Below are 25,200 nucleotides of genomic sequence, written 5' to 3' on the forward strand. Positions count from 1 at the left end.
CCTCTAAGCGACCCATGAATAGGTTGGCATACGTTCTTTATTTTTTTTGTAGGGCATCATTATTCCAAACAAGGCTTCTAACACTTTGCAGGAATGCTTCTGCTTTTCTGCCACATTCACTTATCTCTTTCTCATTTCTTCCATTTTCCCCTATTACAGTTCCAAGTATTTGACACTTTCCATTTTCTCCAATTGTTTACTTCCATTCCTTATTCCACCAGTTGGTCTATCCTTCTTTCTAGTTGTAACCAGTGTGGTGTATTCATTTCATGATACAGGGAGATTTAAAAATAATTAAATTAATATGTTGCCAAAATGAAAACAAAGCAACTATTACCGTATGGAAGTGTGTTAATGGTGTTCTTCTGAGTGTTCAGTAAAGTTGTTGTTTTTGTTTTATCCACAATATTCTGAAGACTGTCTCAGATTTCTTCAGATATTACAAGTTGTGCTATTGTGTATACTTGCTGCCTGGATTCCAATCAGTCTGACTAAAGTGCATATGATAGCATAACTCACAGCACCTGAAGAAGACAACTGGATCAGTTGTCGAAATATTGTGCATAGCATGGAAATAACAGTTGGCTGAACACCCAGAAGCACACTATTAACTAATGACACCAAGAAAACCCAAGATAGAAATGTGTTCTTCTCCCTGCGCAGGTACAGCAGGACTTCCCAGATGATTCATTTCACGTAAGCAAGAGAGAGGCTCTATTGAAATATCTTTTGGAGCTGATCAATATCAGCGAGGCAGATCAGAGGAGAAGAGTGGAAAAAATGTAAGATAAAAACACATTCCGTATCATATCTTATATATTAGGAAAATAATCGGTGTTTGAAAATATAATGTGACTGGATACACAAAAATGTACTCACCAGGTGGCAGCAGAAGAACACACACATATAAAGATTAAGAAAATTTGGAAGCTTTTGGAGCCAGTGGCTCCTTCTTCTGCCAGAAGAGTTAAAGGGGAAGCAAGAAAAAAGACTGGTGAGGTTTTGGAAATGGGGAAAGTCTCCTCTGATCCAGGATTCTGGACAACTTTTTCAAACTCTCCCCATTTCCTAAACCTAGCGAGTCCTTTTTCTTCATTCCCCTTCAACCCTTCTGCCTAGGAGAAGAAGCCGTAGCTCCAAAAGCTTGGAGCTTTCCTTAATTTTTATCTGTATGTGTTGTCCTGGCACCACTTTGTGAGTAGATTTTTTATCTACCCACTTACATTATACTGTACGTATTGTAATTTTGGTTTTGTATAACAATAGCTTGACCATGTACTTCCACTAATAGATCTTCTGAACTTCATCACCAAAGTTGTAATAACAATTTTAAATCCAAAATACATGCTGATTCAAAAAGAAAGAATAGATTTCAGTTGTTTATTACAGACAGACTATGAAAGACAGAAACATTGCACACGTGACTGGATAGAGGAAGGTTCAAAGTACAAAACTGTTAAAGTTTTTGTGGCCACTTCTTGACAAACTGCCTTTTGGCTTCTGTTTCAGAAAGAGCTTGGAGATGTCTTGCTCTTTCATGCATGTCTCACCAGGAGTTATTTCACATGGAATGGCAACTTCTACAAACAGCTGGAAGGCATTGCCATGGGTAATCCTCTTAGTCTAGTGGTGGCCAACTTCTTCATGGAACATTTCGAAGCACACGCACTGGACTTAGCGACTTGTGAACCTAATGTATGGTACACATACATCAATGATACCTTTGTTGTGTGGGGCCTTGGTGAGGAACAGCTCGGTGACTTCCTAAAACACTTGGATGGTCTTGATTCAAACATAAGATTAACCATAGAAATAGAGAAGGACAAGCAGCTGCAATTTCTAGATGTACTGGTCCCAAGGAATGGTGAAAATCTGGGACACAGCATGTATCGAAAACTGACACACATGGGCCAATACCTGCACAAACTGTCAATCCACCACCCAAGCCATGACTAATATGCGCATAATGCGAGCAAGAAGAATATGTAAACCTTTGTACCTCAAACAAGATATGCAACACCTGGAAAGTGTTCTGAGGAGTAATGGGTATGCCACCAGTTATATAAGAAGTGTAACAGAGTCAAACACTCAGCGAAGTGACACATAGGGAAAAGAAATGTTGGATATGGGCTTTCTGCCATACACTCCCAGATTGACAGACAGAATCACCCATATATTGAACAAACATGGCGTAAAGACTATTTATAAACCGACAAAGAAGGTCAAAGTGTGTCTCAGCTGGGCAAAAGAGAAAAGGGATCCATATGCAAAGTCAAGAATATACCGCATACCATGCACATGTGGAAAAGTTTATGTTGGAATGATTGGATGATCAATCAACATCAGGATCACAGAACATAAGCGACGTTGCAGGTTGGGGCAGGTGAGAAATCGGTTGTGGCAGAGCACATGCTGTGCGATGTCGACCACATAGTAAAATTCACCAACATGGAAATTCTCACTGTAGAGAAGAGCTATCACAACTGATTGCTCAGGGAGGCTATAAAAATTCACAAACATGAGAATAACTTCAAAAAGAAAGCAGAAAGCCTCAAGGTGAATGAATCCTGGATTCCCATGATTCAGCAAACGACTATTGCAGGTAGCAAAAGGAGAACCAAACCATAAATCACTACAGAGAGCCCCTTGGACATTGGCACACCAGGTACATATACTCTGCACCTGCAAGCTCAACTCCAGTCCTCCACCAGCTTTGACAATGCTAGCCATTTATGCTGGCAAAATGTCAGAAAACTCATCAAACAAATATCAGCTGAAGAACCTGAGACAGAGGCCAACAGACAGTTTGTCAAGGTTCAGAGCATTTTGTTTGTGCAGACACTATAGCATACACTCAATATGAACACCATGCATTGCTTGAGAGACACTGAAATGGTAGTCCATTTCATTCCACAGATGAATCAACAGGTCCCTTTTTAACGAATTGACAGCTTCAGCACTTTGCTTTCTCAGATCTTAAGGAGTAGCCATGTCCAGTATGTACAACAGCTGGATAAATAGTAATGAGAACTGTACTTATAATTACACATCTTCAGTATAATAACCCCCGTTATTTATGACCTTTTGCAAATGTCCAGAAGGTGTCTTAAACCATCTGCATATCTATTTGTGTTGAGGTCCCATATCATCTGCCTTATGGTATGGATAACATCATCTCCAGTGTTGTACTGGATCCCTCGCAGTGGTGCTTTCACTTTGGTAAAGAGATTGTAATCGCAGGAGCTCATATTGGGTGAGTGCAGTGGATGTTCCAGACTCTCCCATTGGCAGTGGTGCAAGAGGTCCTGGCCAGCAGTAGCGGTTAGGCATTGTGCATTGCCATATAAAGGGATGGATTGCTGTTCCATGAAATGTTGTCGCTTTTGCCTGACACTGGATGAAGGTTATGTTGCAGGAATGTGCAGTAGTAGCCAGCGTATACCATCATTCTTGATGGTGCAGCAAGATGAAGTATTACCCCATCAGTATCGTACGTCACAATGAACATCACCTTCATGGTACTTGATGTAGCATGCTCTTTCTGTCTAGAGGAGAAGTGGGACATCTCCATTCATTGGATTGGCATTTCAAGTTTGATTCGTATGAGTGCACCCAGCTTTTTTCAGTAGTGACAATGGATCAAAAAAAGTCATTACCTTTCATTTGGTACCAGCTCAACAAATCTTGTGTGATAGCACAGCAGTGCTGTTGTTGCACCTCAGACACTTCAAGAGGTATCCACCATGCTGCAATTTTGTGGTATCCCAGAATGTTATGCAGAAAGTGGAGCACAGTTTTATGGCATACTCTGACTTTGCTAGTAACTCACACAGAGCATCCAACAAGGAAGCAAGGAGTTTAACTGTAGTGTCCTCCACATGGGGTCGCCCTGTACGGGGGTGATCAGTCACAGCATCTCTGCATACTCTGAATGCTTTAACCCATTGTGAAATTGTGCTGTATGGCAACTCTACTTCACCACATGCTTCACGCAGTCCCTGGAAACATTCTTGCATACTCTCACCTCATGCCATTTCAATTTTGAGCGAAGAATGCTGCGCTATCTTTGTAAACATAGGGCAGTTGCACTATTGCTGTGACAGTAATTGACAAAGTACTGTCCCTTCTGACTGTACAGACTCGTTTCACAGGCCTTCATTGTGTCAACACAGATGGTTTGATGTTACAGCAGTGTTACCACTACTTTGTATCCAGCCCATGTATTTTCTCTCACAAACTTGGCACAGTTGCTATTCCATGCTGAAGATGTGTATCATCCCTCAGTATAGCTCACCACATGCACAATAAAAATAAAATCAGTACACAACACTGCACTTTAATATTAGACATATTATTTTTTACTATATAAGCTGCCTTGATGTAAGTATCACTCATCACTAATGACATGTAAGGATATGCCTCACTCCCATGGAGTGATATGCATCACTACAATCTATTGTAGAAAATTTTGGAATCAAAGATGAAAATTGTCAAATAAAATTACTATTTCTTTGTCACAGATCAGATCCCTCATTTGCAAATGTAGTCATGAACAGTTAATAGCACACTTGCAAGCACATTAAATACTTACTTTGGCTCTCATTTGAATCAATTCTTTCTCAAAAGTTACTCTTTGTATTGTGATATTTCCTGTCCATCTCCACTTCTTCTACATCTCCTTTAGTTTTCGAGACAGTAAGATTTACCAGCACCAACAAACAATAGGCAAGAACTCATTTCTTTCCTGTTTCTGTCTTAAATTTTTGATATAGCTGTCCAATTGAAAAGTGTTGGTGTTTCCTTGCAATATCTTTTATTACTCATATATGTAAGGACAATCCATAATGTCCCAAAATCATACACCTCATTCTCGAATTTCAGAAGTTGTATACAGTGATATCATAAAAACTTTTTATGAAAAGTATTTTGTACAAAAATCAATATTCAGTTTGAACAAAATGCCTCATGCCACCTGAAGAAGCTATCGACACTGTAGGATCAAATCTGTAAACTGTGGTGTCCCCCTCCACCTCTCTCTCTTCTACCACCCATGCTAATACCAGAGACCCCCCCCCCCCCCCTTCCTCCCTGCCCTGTTCCTAACCAACAAGCCCAAGCTAGCTTCCTTTGTAATCTCCCAATCCTGCACATCTCATATCAAACACTGATCATAGCCATAATCGAACCCCAACCCCCATTCAGTCTTAAACCTCTCATCCAGATCCTGTCTCTTATCTTTAGAAATCTGTTCTTTCGAAAGGCTTAACCTTCAAGCTCACACCAACACTCAGTCATACAGTCATAATTAAATATGTCCTCTCACTTATGCATAACCTTAATTGGAAGTATCACTTCACTGCCCAGTCCCAAACCACAATCAACAGGGTGAGTGTCGTGCTCTGCCTAGAATAGTTTCAAACCAAATCCCAAAAGGATCTTCTGACTCTTTCCCAAAAGTATCCTCTCCAAGCATTCCTCATAATCCTCACTTCCAGCATTGTGTCTCACTTCTTCCTGAAAAATACCACCAAAACTCAAAATGTTACTCAAGCTGAGTCCTAAGCTATCTACATCTACATTTATACTCCGCAAGCCACCCAACAGTGTGTGGCAGAGGGCACTTTACGTGCCACTGTCATTACCTCCCATTCCTGTTCCAGCCGCGTATGGTTCGCGGAAAGAACAACTGTCTGAAAGCCTCCGTGCGCGCTCTAATCTCTCTAATTTTACATTCGTGATCTCCTCGGGAGGTATAAGTAGGGGGAAGCAATATATTCGATACCTCATCCAGAAATGCACCCTCTCGAAACCTGGCGAGCAAGCTACACTGTGATTCAGAGAGCCTCTCTTGCAGAGTCTGCCACTTGAGTTTGTTAAACATCTCCGTAACACTATCACGGTTACCAAATAACCCTGTGACGAAACGCGCCGCTCTTCTTTGGATCTTCTCTATCTCCTCCATCAACCCGATCTGGTACGGATCCCACACTGATGAGCAATACCCAAGTATAGGTCGAACGAGTGTTTTGTAAGCCACCTCCTTTGTTGATGGACTACATTTTCTAAGGACTCTCCCAATGAATCTCAACCTGGTACCCGCCTTACCAACAATTAATTTTATATGATCATTCCACTTCAAATCGTTCCACACGCATACTCCCAGATATTTTACAGAAGTAACTGCTACCAGTGTTTGTTCCGCTATCATATAATCATACAATAAAGGATCCTTCTTTCTATGTATTCACAATACATTACATTTGTCTATGTTAAGGGTCAGTTGCCACTCCCTGCACCAAGTGCCTATCCGCTGCAGATCTTCCTGCATTTCGCTACAATTTTCTAATGCTGCAACTTCTCTGTATACTACAGCATCATCCGCGAAAAGCCGCATGGAACTTCTGACACTATCTACTAGGTCATTTATATATATTGTGAAAAGCAATGGTCCCATAACACTCCCCTGTGGCACGCCAGAGGTTACTTTAACGTCTGTAGACGTCTCTCCATTGATAACAACATGCTGTGTTCTGTTTGCTAAAAACTCTTCAATCCAGCCACACAGCTGGTCTGATATTCCGTAGGCTCTTACTTTTTTTATCAGGCTACAGTGCGGAACTGTATCGAATGCCTTCCGGAAGTCAAGAATAATAGCATCTACCTGGGAGCCTGTATCTAATATTTTCTGGGTCTCATGAACAAATAAAGCGAGTTGGGTCTCACACAATCGCTGTTTCCGGAATCCATGTTGATTCCTACATAGTAGATTCTGGGTTTCCAAAAACGACATGATACTCGAGCAAAAAACATGTTCTAAAATTCTACAACAGATTGACGTCAGAGATATAGATCTATAGTTTTGTGCATCTGCTCGACGACCCTTCTTGAAGACTGGGACTACCTGTGCTCTTTTCCAATCATTTGGAACCTTCCGTTCCTCTAGAGACTTGCGGTACACGGCTGTTAGAAGGGGGGCAAGTTCTTTCGCGTACTCTGTGTAGAATCGAATTGGTATCCCGTCAGGTCCAGTGGACTTTCCTCTGTTGAGTGATTCCAGTTGCTTTGCTATTCCTTGGACACTTATTTCGATGTCAGCCATTTTTTCGTTTGTGCGAGGATTTAGAGAAGGAACTGCAGTGCGGTCTTCCTCTGTGAAACAGCTTTGGAAAAAGGTGTTTAGTATTTCAGCTTTACACGTGTCATCCTCTGTTTCAATGCCATCATCATCCCAGAGTGTCTGGATATGCTGTTTCGAGCCACTTACTGATTTAACATAAGACCAGAACTTCTGAGGATTTTCTGTCAAGTTGGTACATAGAATTTTACTTTCGAATTCACTGAACGCTTCACGCATAGCCCTCCTTATGCTAACTTTGACATCGTTTAGCTTCTGTTTGTCTGAGAGGTTTTGGCTGCGTTTAAACTTGGATTGAAGCTCTCTTTGCTTTCGCAGTAGTTTCCTAACTTTGTTGTTGTACCACGGTGGGTTTTTCCCGTCCCTCACAGTTTTACTCGGCACGTACCTGTCTAAAACGCATTTTACGATTGCCTTGAACTTTTTCCATAAACACTCAACATTGTCAGTGTCAGAACAGAAATTTTCGTTTTGATCTGTTAGGTAGTCTGAAATCTGCCTTCTATTACTCTTGCTAAACAGATAAACCTTCCTCCCTTTTTTTATATTCCTATTAACTTCCATATTCAGGGATGTTGCAATGGCCTTATGATCACTGATTCCCTGTTCTGCACATACAGAGTCGAAAAGTTCGGGTCTGTTTGTTATCAGTAGGTCCAAGATGTTATCTCCACGAGTCGGTTCTCTGTTTAATTGCTCAAGGTAATTTTTGGATAGTGCACTCAGTATAATGTCACTCGATGCTCTGTCCCTACCACCCGTCCTAAATATCTGAGTGTCCCAGTCTATATCTGGTAAATTGAAATCTCCACCTAAGACTATAACATGCTGAGAAAATTTATGTGAAATGTATTCCAAATTTTCTCTCAGTTGTTCTGCCACTAATGCTGCTGAGTCGGGAGGTCAGTAAAAGGAGTACTATTCTCCTGTGTGAATGATTTCTTAAGTGCAGAATTTAAATCTTTGGCATTTGTTCTGCTATCTTCAATTGCCGCATAAGACTGGTCAATGAGTGAAAGGATGGAGGCATTAGACATGCTTAGCAATTTGACATAGGACCAGAACTTTCTCAGATTCTCATTCAGATCTTTTACTAAGGCATGGCAGTGGTAATAGTAGAAGGTTTCGTGCATAGATCTTTTCTCAGATGGACGAATCTGTACTAACCTTTGGCTGTTGTCATTTGTGTGTTCTCTTTTCGGCCAAGAGTGTAGTCGCTGCATACTCCATCAGGCAGTGTTTGTCTTTCTCCTCATCCATACACTATTATCCCTTCCCCTGCCACCTCCAGACTGCTGTTTGCATTCCCTGTGGTAGCTGCATTCCAGTCCGAGATTCTGGAGTTGGCGGTCGTGTGTGAGTGAGGTGTGTTTGCTAGTGTGTGTAAATGGTGTGTGTGTCTCACTTTTACTGATAAAGGCTGTGGCACAAAGCTTTACATAAGTGTCTTTTAATTGTGCCTGTGTGCAACTTGTCATGTCTTCTTTATGATGTATTTGTAATTTCCATTTAAGCAAAGTTTGGCCTGGCTTCTTTAACCTCCAACTTCTATGGTGCTTCTGTATCCAGTACAGATTGATCTCCAATATAACAACACGGACACTCTCAGCAGAGGAACTTTTCATGATGTGTGGTTGTTTATCTTTTGAACTGAAGAGGTGTCTACCAACTGTCTGTGGGATGTTGTTCAATTTTATCATCCTCTTGTTCAGTTTTCAGGAAACCGAATGGTGTACACATTTTGTGACACTGTCCATGGCAGACCATTTGAATTTGTGCCCACAATAGCCTGATTGGCTAACTTCAACCCTAGTTAACTCAGAAATGATAACATATTGAATTTTTTTCTTAACAGTTATTTCTCAGCACTGTCTACTCTGCAGCACGCCTACAAGCTTTTCAGTCTGTTTCTGATCACCCTGTATGGGGGTTGACTTACTTTTACAGATGGAGCTTTGGCTGTTGAGGGGATGTACAGATTTATTTGGAAGAATTCAGAAAGGGAAGGCTGGGCAAATGATACTCGTGTTTCAACAAGCTAGAGATTTCTCAATACGTTGAAGTACTCGATGCAGAATTGACATTGCTCAAACAATAACAAGACATTGACTTGCACGGCACTAGTGCAAGAGATACACAAGAAACTATGTACTAGCCACTATAACAAATCTATTGTTGTGCTTAAAATTTGACAATTTTGTGAAATACAGGAGGAAATAGTATTAAATTCCACCATCTTACAAACTCTTGTTGTATTTGAATAGGTCTGCAATAAAAGTTAACATACACACATGCAATGCCGTATATAAACACATTAAAGCTGCTTTTAATTAAAGGTAACATTCAAAAGTGGAAATGTTATCCTTTTATATATCAAAAAACGTTATTTGATTCAGAACCCAGCTCAACATTTTTTTTGCTATGAGAGATTGTGATGATTTGCTAGATGGATTGCAAACAAGAAATTCCATCACTGTTCACATATTAGAATACCAGGTAAAAATGTTACCAGCTTTTAATCAGCTTTAAAACATGATGGTGACATTCATATGAAACAAGAAGGATAGTCAATCCAGACTGAAATGTCTAACAAAATATTGTTGAATGCAAATCCACCAGAGCACAAAGAGTTTGGTGAGGCACACAAAGAATGATGAACTTTAGCAGAGCTATACTCACAGGAATCTTAGCCCAGGACTAAGTACTTTTACATCTCAGGTTTTCTGATCAACATAATCAGTTCAGATACCAGTCATTCAAGCTTTGTATGACTATAGTTGGAGCCACGAATGATGGCAGTCAAGTTTAGGCCTATTCTGAACATCTAATGAAGCATTCTCTGACAACCAGTGAGAGCTCAGTAGCATTCTCAGTGCTCTGCTGTGAATGTCATAGTGCAAGCATTAAACATGATCGTAGTGTGCTATTTAAAGAATTTTTATTTCAGTACTTGTGAGTTGTCACAGCCGATGATGGTGGTAAGTGACAAGTTCTGCACAAGCAAGCAAGAGGTGTAATTTGCAGTGCACACATTTTCTTCAAGTGCAGCGCACTTGTACCTGCTTATTCCAACTGTGACTTGAAACTGTAACAATTTTATCTCTGTCCATGTCTGGAGCTATACAAACCACCATTGTTCATGGGCTCTACTATAGTAATGCCTTTATGGTGACTTATAATTTGCTCATGATGCAATTGATTAAAATTTAGTTTATCTGTGTGTCCATGGAGCACGCTATTTTAGCATATGATCCTTTTGCCATCATCAAGTGAACTCATCATCATGACCTCCTGATAACAGAAATGTGTAAATTGTCTAAAATATTGTGCCCATTGGACACTGAGGTCTGGCATTACACTTGTAAACTAGTTTTTCCATAAGTTGCAGTAAGTTGCACACACTTACTTCCCACACTCTGCAGAGTGGATTGGAGAGTGGCCTACCTATATTTCTTCACCATGAACCAATCTATCAAAATGGTTGCATTAATACACTTACGTTAATATAATCAAATACTATTTGAATACCACATAGATCAATCAGCACTCTGCTGTGAATGGTGTAGTCAGTACAAGCATTAAACATGATCATAGTGTGTTTCTTTTTAAAAATAAATAAATAAATAAAAGAAAATTAGGAGTTAAGTCAATGTACAATATGTTCCTAAACCCTCATTTTATGGCATAAAGAATGGTAGTGGAAATGATGTACATATTTTTAGGTAGGAACTCAAATCCAGAAGCATTCCATCACTGTATTACATAAATAAAAATAAAATAATACCTTACATATGTTTAGGGCAATATTATGGAAATGGAAGAGGGCTTAGACAAAGATGAAATGGGAGACATGATACTTCGTGAAGAATTTGACAGAGCACTGAAAGACCTAAGTCAAAAAAAGGCCCTGAGAGTAGCCAACATTCCATTAGAACTACTGATAGACTTGGGAGAGCCAGCCATGACAAAACTCTACCATCTGATGAGCAAAACATATGAGACAGGCGAAATACTGTAAGACTTCAAGAAGAATATAATAATTCCAATCCCAAAGAAAGCAGGTGTTGATAGGTGTAAAAATTACTGAATTATCAGTTTAATAAGTCATGGCTGCAAAATACTAACAGGAATTCTTTACAAATGAATGGGAATTCTTTACAGATGAATGGAAAAACTGGTAGAAGCTGACCTCAGGGAAGATCAGTTTGGATTCTGTAGAAATCTTGGAACACGTGAGGCAATACTGACCGTACGACTTATCTTAGAAGATAGGTTAAGGAAAGGCAAACCTACATGTTTACCATTTGTAGACTTAGAGAAAGCTTTTGACAATATTGACTGGAATACTCTCTTTCAAATTCTGAAGGTGGCAGGGGTAAAATACTGAGAGAAAGAGGCATTTACAATTTGTACAGAAGCCAGATGGCAGTTATAAGAGTCAAGGGCCATGAAAGGGAAGCAGTGGTTGAGAATGGAGTATGACAGGGTTGTAGCCCATCCCTGATGTTATTCAATCTGTGTATTGAGCAATCAGTGAAGGAAACAAAAGAAAAATTTGGAGTAGGAATTAAAATCCATGGAGAAGAAATAAAAACTTTGAGGTTTGGCGACGACATTGTAATTCTGTCAGAGACAACAAAGGACCTGAAAGAGCAGTTGAACAGAATAGACAGTGTCTTGGAAGGCGGATATAAGATGAACATCAACAACAGTGGAACAAGGATAATGTGATGTTGTCGAATTAACTCAGGTGATGCTGACGGAATTAGATTAGGAAATCAGACACTTAAAGTAGTAGATGAGCTTTGCTATTTGGGGAGCAAAATAACTGATGATGGTAGAAGTAGGAAGGATATAAAATGTAGACTGGCTATGGCAAGGAAAGCGTTTCTGAAGAAGAGAAATTTTTTAACTTCAAGTATAGAGTTAAGCGTCGGAAAGTCATTTCTCAAAGTATTTGTGTGGAGTGTAGCTGTGTATGGAGGTGAAATATGGGTGATAAATAGTTTAGACAAGAAGAGAATAGAAGCTTTCAAAATATGGTGCTACAGAAGAATGCTTAAGATTAGATGGGTAGATCATGTAACTAATGAGGAGGTACTGAATAAAATTGGGGAAAAGAGGAATTTGTGGCGCAATCTGACTAAAAGAAAGGATCGGTTGGTAGGACACATTCTGAGGCATCAGGGATCACAATTTAGTATTGGAGGGAAGTGTGGAGGCTAAAAATTGTAGAGGAAGACCAAGAGATGAATATGCCAACCAGATTCAGAAGGATGTAGGTTGCAGTAGTTATTCAGAGATGAAGAGGCTTGCAAAGAATAGGGTAGGATGAAGAGCTGTGTCAAACCAGTCTCTGGACTGAAGACCACACAACATGTTTAGGTTTACTGAAAGAGGAACATTAACTCACCCTAACTCTGATAATTTAGAATTTTGTAACCAGGTAACTAATACAATTCCCAGTGTTAAATGCCGGTTTGATGGTGGCATAGGATATGTACTTTAAATTGAAGAAGAGAATTGGATACACACTGCAGGATGTAATACTACATGTTTAATTTCCTCCTTAGTTTTCACACATGTGACTTCAAATTTATGCACCTAGAATGTGTCAGTGCAATTTGGTTTTGCCTTCTGATCGTTTACCCTAATATTATGAAAAGCATAGATTGCTACTCACCAGATAGTGGAAATGCTAAGTTGCAAATAGGCACAACAAAAAAGACTCAAACAAGTAAGCTTTTGGCCAAAAAGGCCTTCATCATAATTAGACACTGCACACACACACACACACACACACACACACACACACACACACACACACGGATATGGACACACACAAATGCAACTCACATAAACATGACTACACACTTTGTCTGCCAAGGCCAGACTGGGAGCAGCAGTGCACAATAGGAGAAGCAGACTGAGTGCTGCTTGTGGGAGCATACAGGGATGAGATGGTGAGAAGGTAGGGTAACTAGGTGCAGCCAAGAGTTAAACAGAGGGCAGATTTTGCCCAATGGCTTTTCTTACATCCTGGGACCCAGTGCTGTTTTCCTTTGTTACTATTTTCTAACACATTACTATACTCAGTGTCTGCCACCCTTCTTTCTCTTCTTCCCTGCATTTCACTTGTTGCCTTCCAATCTGCACTGCATGCACTACTGTATCAGTCATGTCATCCAGACACAACAGATGGCTATGGCTACAAGACCATACCGGCCATACTCCCACTGATATCATTAATCCTAGACCTTCAAGCTGATCATTCTTCCTGTGTCGCTCTTGCATATTTTTGTGTTATTTTTCATACCTTCCTGTGTCACAAAAACTTGTACCTTATTGCACCAACCCCTCCCCACCGCACATTCCTCCTCTCTTATTCCAGTTCACACATTCTAAGTTCACTTAATCTAGTCACATCTGCTGTCTCCCTTCTTTACACTTATCCACCCACAGACCTGCAACCCCCATTACAATCTTTTATTCATTTTTTCCTTTGGTTTCATTGTGTTTTCACATCAGTATCTGTTGGTTTTCAGCTTCCACTATTGGCCTACCCCACAAGTTTCAGCTTGTTTCCCCACACTTCAGCTGTGGTTTTTCCTACATGCTTTGCTGTATTTTTGTGAATTTTTTGCACCTATTTCTATGTTATTTGTGCATTTTTATCATCCACCATGGATTCTTGCTCCTTTCATCTGCGTCAATACAGAAAAGTTTCCTTACTCATAGCTAGAACCCAGTCGCACATACTGTTTGTGCATTGTTGCTTGGCTAATGGAATCACTGAAAATAGTCGACATCATATCTGACACTCTCCACCCTGTTCACTTTCTACTCCCACCTTGGAATACCACCATCTGCCACCTCTACAACATCCAAACCTCCCCCAAATCCCCTCACAGCTGACAAATCCTGCCTCACAGACCTACTACATTTACCCCACCCTCAAAAACTCTCTCTCACCACCTTACAAAATCCAGAACCTGAACAGACCCGAAAAATAGTCATGAATGTTTCCTCCAAAAGCCTTAGTCCCACAGAAGTATCAATCCTTTCCAAAGGCCTATACAGAAACAGACCTCCTGTGCCTTATCTCTCCAGTCACCCCCACTTTCCAAATCCCACTGTCGGGCTACAAAGGAGCATACCCCTCATGACTCACTACAACCCATGGCTAGATTAACTGAATCACATTCTCTGCCAGGGTTTCAATAACCTCTTATTGTGCCCTGAAATGATGAATGTCCTCACCACTATCCTTCCCACCCCTCCCACATTAGTATTCCGCCTGTCCATCCTTACAAAACCCCTGCTCCCAACTCCTTGTCTCATGGCTCATATCCCTGTAATAGACCTAGATGAAGATCTGTACCATATACCCTCCCACCACCACCACCACCACCACCTACTCCATTCCAGACACAAGCATCACCTATCCCAGCAAAGGCTGGCCTACCTGTGAAACTAGCCATGTGATCTACAAGCTAAGTTGTAACCACTGTGCTGCATTCTACATAGGCATGACAGGCAACAAACTGTCTGTCCACATGAATGACCACTGACAAACTGTGGCCAAGAAACAGCTTGAACATCCAGTTGCTGATCATGCTGCCAGACACAACATTTTTCACTGCTCAACAGCCTGCGCTATCTGGATCCTTCCTACCAACACCAGGTTCTCTGAAGTGTGCAGGTGGAAACTCTCCCTACAGTATATTCTATGTTCCCATAACCCCATTGGCCACAACCTTCATTAGTCACTGCCCTTTCCCTAACTACCACCTCCCCTGCTTCCATTCCAGCACTACACAATTTTCTATTCCACCGATGCACCCACAGTCTTCTTAATTCTCTCCTTTTCCACTGCCCCCCCCCCCCCCCTCTGCCCTCCTCCAACTTTCCAACTGCACCTAGCTCTAGCTGCCCTATACGTTCTCCACCTCGTCCCTGTACACTCCCACAAGCAGCGCTTTGCCGTCTCCCACGACTAACAACCTTCTATCCCCACCTCCCTTCCACCTTAGCCTCCTCCTTACCCCACCACCCAGATTGCTTCTCCCCTCATGCACTGCTACTCGCAGTCTGGCCTCAGCAGCCAGAGCCAGAGACCGTGGTCATGTGTGTGTGAGTTGCATTTGCATCAGCGCATGTGTATATATGTTGTCTAATTCAGATGAAGGACTTTTTGGTCACAAGCTTACTTGTTTGACAGTCTTTTTGTTGAGCGTATCTGCAACTTATCATCTCCCCTATATGGTGAGTAGCAATCTATCCCTTTCATAATATTGTCATTATTCCATCCTGGATTCTCCATTGTTTAATTGTTTATCCTAAATACATTCCAATTTATAAGGCAGTGTAAATCAGATAATCAGTTATAGAAAATTGTGGACAGGTGACCATCCTATAGCAGTCTCATGCATGAAATTGGTTAAATGTTCTTTATTGAAACATGAACAGTGTAGCAATATCATGTACAACAAGGACTGACTGCACTCCTCCATTCCTCTCCCATACCCAGTCACCCAAAAATGGTAGGGTGCAGACCCCACCAGTGACAGTGACTGTCACAGAGACGAAACTTTCTGACTAGTAACAGTGACCTGGAAAGGAATATCTGAGGAACTATGCTTTGGTGTGCTTTATCCCTGCCATGAACTTAGACATGTATCCTTCTTGTGTCTATTATGGAATAAAGTGCATGATACACTTACCTGTGTCATTTCTCCACCCTTTCTCCCATCCCGGGGTAAAATCGACACTGGTGACCTGCGACGACTGTGTAAGGATCATTTTAAAGCTTCACATTCTGTTTGGATACTGTGCACAGATGATGGAGCCATCTTGCAACTGTAGAGCACTGAAATCCCTATGACAAGACAGTGACTTTCATATGGATGTGTGTAGTGCTTCACAGTGAAATACTCAGAAACTGATACTGTTCAAGCAGAAAAATGATCACACTCAGTGTTGTACTGAGTAACTATTTGTGTACGCAGCTCCACTGCACGGTATTAAATGAAGGGTGGGATTGGTTCATATTTGTTGTTAGTTTTGAGCCTAAGGGAGTTATTTAAATTAAAATAAAATATTAATATGCTGATGAAGTCGATTGGGAATCTGTCACGATATGCATGTTTATAGCGGGACGTGAATAACGCGTCAGAATCACTGAAGAATTTACGAGCATCTTGCAAACTCTGTAGATCAATTGTTTACTGTGTAGTTTTGATCTCTTTGGATCAATTCCACTGGGGGAAGAGTTCAGTGCAGATCCTGGGTGGTTTCGGAAAGTGTTTGTTTGCTGGTATCTACACCCGATTCGAATTTCAACAGATTTGGTCCCAAAAAACGTTGGCGATGGAATGCAGAGCCATACAGAATTTCGCCGGGGTACTCGGCTCCAAATCTGTGGAGCTAACAGTACTACCTACAGTACTGAACAATGTATCCCTACAGACAATCTACTGGGTGATTTCATTCCGGGTTTCACTTCACATGTGTATCATACCAATACTAAGCACCTAGTTGGACATGTAAATTCTTCACTGTTCACTAATTTTGACATGCCTACCATGTTGCATCCAATTTCAATCAAGCCATTTGTGCCGCATCATGTAGCCCAGCCAGTTGGACGGTTTCTGGACATCGCTACCAAACTTACACCAGCACCACATATGGATACTGTGAACTGATCTGTCATCTCCTCTGGACATCATACTGGCCCTTGGCACAACTATGCATCAGTGATATGACCGCCCATTTTGGTTCACAACTGAAGCTGCTTCCATTCTGCCCAGACCAAACTGTGATGTGATTTGTGATCACTAAGTGCATTCTGCCCCCTCTTGGCTTCATAGAAGACAGTGCAAAATTCATTGCTTTGCTCTGCCACCTTACTGAACACACTGACATAATCAAGATACTATCTTGGTTGCCGTGGATAGCAATAAATACAATGCCCCAAAGCCTGCACTGCTCTGTTGCCTTTCATGGACACCAAAGCAGCAAGATCTTACCTTAGGTACAAGTGGTGATGACTTTGCACAAAAGCAAGTCATTGGTGAGCAAATTAATATTGGCAGACAGGATTTTTACCAATAATTTTCTGCTGAGGGCAACTGCAGCTTAAGTAATCCATGTTTCTGAAATAAACTGCTTTCAACTGATATGTTAAAAGTGTGTTTACCTCACATGTCAGTTTCTGAATTGGTCAATTCGAACTTTGATGCCCTGCTTGTTGTTGGTAACAGTATTTTATTTTGAGAAGGTTCAGTCACCCTCTTTCAAGGCTTAAATGATTTACTGATGTATGTACAGCTGAAGATGTGATTTAAATCACAAAACTGGTTGTGTTCCTGTAAGAATTCATATACCTCTGAAAGCAGTTTATTTCAGAAACAAGGATTTTTGCCATTTTGCAATACCAACAATGTATAAATGCCACAGATAACAATGCTTGCAACTGTGACTTACAGCAGCTTTGTGACACCATCCATCCAGGCACAGCCAAACCAGACCAACCACACCCATCCAGTCCTGAGTATGACATCAACACTGCTACAGGGTATGGTGACCTTCAGCCGACCATGACAAAAATTCACAAAATTGGCAACCATGTTTCATGCATTGACATTCCTGTACAGGGGCAGCTCTGCTAGTTCCAAACACAGTTTGGCGATGTGGTGCGCAACTGCTGGTTGCTGTGTGATTACCCAAAAGTTGTAGTGAGATCCACAATAGACACATTGGATTGTGATGAAAATTCGAGTAGCCATACATTGCAGCATACTGACAAATCATTTCATACGGCACCTCCTAGCAAAGTAGTATACTCTACATATTAAACCGCATACGTAGACAGTATTTCCTCATTGGCATGGGTTCAGAATCAAGCACCTCACCCTCTGGACATTCTGCAGTGACAAGGGACATATCTGCCATCCAGTTCTGCACAGTGAATGACTCCTCTATCACTGTCCACAGATCCATGTCTCATATCTTGGATCTTGGCTCAGGGGAGTCATTTTGTGAAACTTTCTCATTGCATATGTCACAGAACTGGTACTTGGAGCTGATTTTCTCTGAGACTTCCATCAATGTAGTATGCGGCACATTGCAACATGAAGACAGTAGTCTTTCTGTTCATGGTGACATTGGTTATTGGCCCTCATAACCATGGTAGGTTTCTACTACCTCTCTCTTGAAAGACATGCAGTACCACAACATGAGTGATGAACATTAACAATACATGCACGAATGTGTCACATCTCTGGCCCTACTGCAACAACTCCAGCAACATTACTTCAATACAAGGTTAGAGTCAATACATATACCCGCTACCTCACCCATGCCTCGGATCAGCATCTTTGATTGCAGAAAGGCATACGGGCAGAGACTGATGATCGAGGAGGACATTCAAAAGATAGCTGTCATCATACCCTTCAGTTTATATGAACTTTTGTACATGCCTTATGGCCTCAAAAAAATGACCCAGACCAGGCAGCAATTTATTCATAGTATCCTGTTTAAGCTCCCTTTTTGCTATGCACATTTGCATGATATTCTAATTTTCTCTCCTTCATGGGAAAGCATAAGCTGCATCTCAAACAAGTTCTTGATGTGCCTGCTGACAATGGTGTCATCATTAATGATGACAAGTGTCAGCTGAAAGTAGCCTTCCTAGGCCACGTGGTCAATGCCACTAGTATTCCCCCCTCGCTCCTGCCCCACATGCTACAACAAACCAAGTCATTAAGCAACTACCCTGTCTGTTAGATTTCCAAGAATTATGCCGTTTTCTTGGCATGATTAATTTCTGTGGCCTACTTCTCCCTAATGTTGGTGCTTTACAATCACTGCTTACAGAAGTTCTAGCTGGCAAGGACACTATTGGTAAGTGTAAATTTGGGTGGATTCCACATATGCAACGTGCCTTTGATAAAATTAAAAACTGTCTCATACTTGTCACAGCCTTAATGCACCCACTGCCTACAGTCCTATTAACTTATCAGAGGCGCAGTTGCAAACTCACAAATTATTGACTCCCTTCAAGATTCTACAACCAGCTTACATAAAGAATGTTGTTCCATTCTGCATCCACCAAGCAAATATTGTGTCTTGTTTTGCAAAATTGAATTCAACCTTTCATGCAAACATCGATGAGGAAGATCATATTTGACCAATTACACAATCTGTTGCAGTGACCACTGACAGGGGCAACAGTTTGAATCAGTCCTGTTTAATGAACTATGCAACCTCTGCACTGTATGACATTACTGCACAGTGGCTAACCATCCACAAAGTAATGGCCTTCTGGAATGATGGCAATATACACTTAAAGATGCCCTTATCTGTCACAGAAATCACTGGATGAAAGCATTGCCTTGGGTACAATTATGTGTATGCGCCATTCACAAAGACGATCTCCGTGTCTCCCTCGTAGAAGTCCTCTGTGATGAGTTGCTTGCTCTACAGGCTTTGTGTTACAAATACCACTGATGGACAGATCACAAAATTACCCTTCCTCATCACACAAGTCAAACAACACATCACACAGCTCAGGATACCACCTTCACAGCCACACAGTTCTCCAAAAATCTTCATCCATATGGCACTGACAGTTATGACTATATCATGCCCTGCACTACAGCTGCCTTATATCAGCTCTCACAGAGGCATCAGACTAGGCACTAACACTTTCAACATGTTGCTTCATGGTAAGCCTACCACTGTGGTAGTCAACCACTTAAAACCAGCTTGGGCCTAATATGATGTCCGCCATACTGATGATGTACAAACCACTCCAACCAACGCTGTTACCCCCTTCACAGCACAATGATGTGTTGCCCGGATCAAACGCTGAGAATACCATGTTCCAGCTAGACATGCAGCACTTTCTGCTGGATGAAACTGAGATCAAACTAGTTGATGATTTCCTCATTGTTGAGGGACAGCCTAAGAAAGTTAGACACTGATAACACCTTCATGTTGCAACTATATGTGGAGCACTTTCTGATGGATAGCACAATGTCACCTTCCCCGTCAGTCTGCCATGCCCACACTCTAGCCCTGCACCATTGACAATCATGGCTGACCTCCACCTCACCTCAGCAAATACCATCTATATGCCACAGAGCAGGACGGCATCATTGTGCCGTCCCATCATGTTCAAGGAGAAATGGTCCAACTGCGCTCTGCGTTGGAGCCGGCCATGGCACAGTTGACATGCACGAAGGTGTGAAGATAATCGCAACAGCAGTGTTCCCTGGCTTTCTCCTTCCCCAGTGCTCCACACTCACAGGAAGGGGGGGGGGGGGGGGTCACTCTGTGGGGACTCTGCCTGCAACATTAGCTGGTGCAGTGAGAAAACTCTGACTAGTGACAGTGGCCTGGTGTGTAACATCGGAGGAACTTATATTTGGTGTGCTTTATGCCTGCCATGAACTTAAATTTGTCTTCGGTATGTGTCAGTTATGGAATAAAGTGTATGTTATACATACCTGTGTCATTACTACATGCTACCTTTATCCCATCCCAAGGTAAAAATTGTGGTAGTGTGATATTTGCCTTTGTGAAACTTCACGAACTTTTGGACACAAGTACTTAAATCCATATACGTATACAATTTTACCCCAGAGATTCAAATGGAACCAATGGTTTATATACATTATTACAATATACTAAATTACAAAAGAATAGCTATTATTGTTTATAGATTTAATGGCTGTTATTCCAGACTTCTATTAACACAGAAATAATTCCATCCAAAATCTTCTAGACAGGATACAATGACAGAAACTAAACCACCTATCCCTATTTCTGTATGCTGAAACAAAGAAATTATGTTAAAAAAGCTATAGGTTTGGTATAATTGGCAACATTTCTTTCAGCAGTTTCCTTTGTATTTCAGAGATAGAGCCACTAGTGCTGTCACAATCTACGGAACAGGAGATCTTGGACTAGTACCAGCACCTATGTCAATTAGAAGTTCACATGCTTTAAAACCCAAAAATAATATGACACCGACAGCCACATTTGAAATTACAGGGGATGAAAATGTAAAATTGAGACCAAAAACAGCTGGACCCCGCTATGGTGTTACAAAGGTACATGGTTTAAAGCCTCAGTTTCAGTCTCAATACATGGAAGAAGATAAATAAGGAACCCGCTAACTGAGGTCATAATTAATTCATTCAGAGGTAAGTGGTTCTTAATATATTATACCTGCAGTGTAGTGGGTATACTAGTATGAACAAAATTTTCTCCCTTGTAGTTTATCTTTATTTGATAATCTTGAAAGCTTAATAAGGGCGACTATACATCACTTCTTTGCCTTATGTAAAATTAGTTAGTTTTTTGAAACCATAAAAAATGTCTTATTTAATTTGAATGGTTACCTGTACTTACAAGGATCTTTTATTTTTCTCTTAAAATGTAAAAATCTTGCTTTGTTGTTTCTACGAGCAGAAGAATTTACTATGACCATGTGCAAATAGAGAGTCTTGAGAACAGTTCTAGAGTAATTCTCTAAGAATGTTTGGAAATTAGAACCAATTGTACAAATCATCCTAGACATAAAGGGATATATTTTGAGACAGATTCTTTTTGATTTCAGTAACCAGGTGTCTTGATATTTATGATGAAAATTCACTATTTCTGTTCTACATTACACTTCCTATCTTATTTCCATTTCATCACAGAATTAAGAAATGTATAAGTAGACAGTGTGTACATTTTCATTTAACAGTCACCATATTCAGTGTTACTTCATGAGATGCCGTTCTTAAACTTAAGTTATTTATTAATTTAGCACTTTATTCATTACAATTGTAATACACATCAGCACCCTGTGAACTGCAAAGAGTGCTACATGCCATATACTATTATTAGAAATAATTTAAATGTATTATGAATGAAACAAGAAATGTTGAAATTGTATAGTAGGCCTACCAGTAATAGAATAAAATTCTGATTTTAGATTTCTAAACATTATTTTATACAGTCCTTTTGGCTGTGCAACGTATATATTTCCATTAATTATTTTTGCACTATGTTCATCATACATTATAAATTTATTCAGAAACATCATTTGCATTTAGTATATCATCTGAAGGTGAGTTTCTTTTTTAAAAAATATTTCCCTGTAAGCTATACTGAACGTCACTACCATGATGAATTAAGAATTTTCCAATTATATGCCAAATGTCTGACTTATGAAAACCAACATTAGTTGATACAACATGAGCTGATACAAGTCACAATAATATATACTGTAAAAATGAAGCAATGTGTTCTGATCTCACAGGTGACAACAGTAGTGATCTCACAATAACTAATGATCTTTTCATGTGTAACACATATTTTTTCCAGTTAGAATAATTTTTAATATTATATTCATTTTTGTTGTTCATATGCTTGAAATACTCCTCTTTTGTTACAAGGAGATAACCAAGAATTATGGCTGGAAGATACAAAATGGTAGGAAAGAAAGCCACTCAAGATGAGAAATTGAACAATGGGCAGATAAGACAAAAACAAAGTGTTGATTAATCTAGATCATCTATCTGTCTGTTTGGTCAGACACTAGCATTACTTCTCAACACTTTCTCTGTGATTGTACTATTGTTTGTATTCCAACAATGATTTTATATTACACATTAAGGGCTTGTTTCTCATTTTGAAACTTCTTTGAAAGTCATGTCATTTCTGTATCTTTCAAAGCCTATCAGAACTGTCTTTAAATAAGATTCTTTCTTGATTTTACTCAAAGTTTTGTTATTGATGACTGTGCTGCATTTGACCATTGCCTTTCCCTGTGCTAATAATTTAGATACTATGGACATGGACAAGGGGCAAAGCATTGTTCTGCACCTCCATCCATGGTAGTTAGCATAATTTATAACCTGTCACATTTGCATTTTTTGTGCAACTCAGTAGTATTTATTTATTTATGTATTTATTTGGTATTTTAGTAGAACTGTGATTCACTGGCCAAATTTATTTTCGATAATTTTATTTTTATGATTTAGACCAAAAACTATGGTAGTAACGTATATCTCCCCCAGCCCTTTTGTGAACTGCTAAACTATGGTATTAAGTGTATTTCCTGCTTCCCTTTTGTGAGCTGTTACATGTCACCATTACAGATGAAAATGTAAAACAGCTTTTTCTGTTTTTATTTTACTTACCACAATGTGAAAACAATAAATAAATGAGCTGATACAAGTCACAATAATATGTACAAAATAAATATTAATTTTGTGATAAGTATACTTCCCATGTCTCGTGAAGAAACTATTTTGGTGGTAAGGATACTTCCCAAGGGCCTTAAACAATGTTATTTGGTCTTATGTATGCTTCTCATGGCCCTAAAAGCTGTATTTCACAACAAACAGAAACTGCAGTCGGTGCAATGGACCACCATTAGATGCTAGGACATACAGAAGTGGTTCCAGGTATTCCCATGAATGCAATAAAAAATACAGTTACTGGTAAGTATAAATCCCATGGCCTGCAAAAGGGTTGGTACTGTAGGTTGCAAAGTGCTCTAGAGTATCCAAAAACAGTCTGGTTTCCAGTACTATAAGCATCTTTGCATTTATTCTTTATAAATACTGGAATAATTCAGATGTAGAGATAGTTTCCAGCAAGATTGTACGTCACTGCCAATAAATTACCAATCTTAGCAATAAATCGTTTTTCATTATTAAATTGCTGTCATTTTTTTTTCAACACTTACAGAGGAATTCCCCCTTATGCAAGACACCTTTGTAGTTTTGTTTTCAACCAAACATTGTGTCAGCACTTTTTGTGCTATCTTTAGTGGGTTTATTTGTTTATTTCCTCTTGCAAAATTCTTGTTGCATGTTACCCTTTAAAGAAACTATTGGTACAAAATATTTACATTTGAAAATGAACGCTTATTGTAAAATATTTTACATTGGCTTGAGATGTGCATCACTGAGTTGTGGCATTCTGTAGTGATGATTTATGCTATGTTTAAAGGTTCTAGTACATTTGGAAATAAAGGGGATGTGTGCATTTGTTTACGTATTTCAAATGAAGCTATTGGATGTTTATGTTAGTAGATTTGATCTACTATGCAATCTAAAACTTATCATCTGCAAACAGCAATACTTTATTTTATTTTTCTGTTTATTATGTATTTCCATTAGAGACTCACTATGTTTTGTGTTATTTAGCATGTTACTTACAATTTTTGATGTAGCGGTGTTTTTACTTTGTTTGTGTTGAGGTAACATGCTTATTGCTCTCACTTTTGTCATTAAAAACCAAACTCCACTTGACCAGGCCATGAAGTTCCAAGGGCACCAACCAACCGCCATGTCATTTTCAGCCCACAGGCATCACTGGATGCAGATATGGAGGGGTATGTGGTCACCACACTGTTCTCCCAGTTGTATGTCAGTTTACGAGACCAGCGCCGCTACTTCTCAATCAAGTAGCTCCTCAGTTTTCCTCACAATAGCTGAGTGTGAGTGCACCCCGCATGCCAACAGCACTCAGCAGACTGGATGGTCACCCATCCACATGCTAGCCCAGCCCGACAGAGCTTTTGTCATTACACATGCATTTTTTATGATTTGTTTGCCAAGCACAGAGTTTTAGCCACCATTACATGTTGTTGTGACTGTGCAGTGTTATTATGTTTGTTTGGGATGTGGCTCATGGATTTGAAATGCTGTTGACGTTTGTTGTGTTTAATGTGTGTGTGTGTGTGTGTGTGTGTGTGTGTGTGTGTGTGTGTTTTCTAAGACAGGGGGAGAGAGAGAGAGAGAGAGTGAAGGGGTGGGGTGGGGTGGGGGAGCGAGTGAGTGAGTGAGATGTTCTGTATACCTGATTCTAAAATTCTTGCATGTTTGACCATATATAAAGGCGGACAGCATTTGACGTCAGCTGGCTGTATTTGGCATATTTGTTATATTTCTTACACATTTGTTTTGTATTGTGTTAGTTCTGTATGCAACGCTGTCTTTGTCTCTTTAGTATATTTCCCACCTTCTGTGTGATTTTATTGTTGTAAGTCATCACGT

At 40.1% G+C, this 25,200-nt stretch overlaps 1 long non-coding RNA gene across 1 annotated transcript; it reads left to right on the forward strand.

Moving 5' to 3' along the window:
• The first annotated feature begins 662 nt into the window (after window positions 1–662).
• On the forward strand, window positions 663–23,083 carry LOC124613100. The gene is made up of 3 exons (XR_006979606.1): window positions 663–782; window positions 21,057–21,345; window positions 22,588–23,083. It is a non-coding gene; the product is annotated as an uncharacterized LOC124613100 (long non-coding RNA).
• Window positions 23,084–25,200: the final 2,117 nt, after the last annotated feature.

The sequence above is a fragment of the Schistocerca americana genome, chromosome 4 (assembly GCF_021461395.2).
Source record: "Schistocerca americana isolate TAMUIC-IGC-003095 chromosome 4, iqSchAmer2.1, whole genome shotgun sequence".
NCBI classification, from domain to species: domain Eukaryota; kingdom Metazoa; phylum Arthropoda; class Insecta; order Orthoptera; family Acrididae; genus Schistocerca; species Schistocerca americana.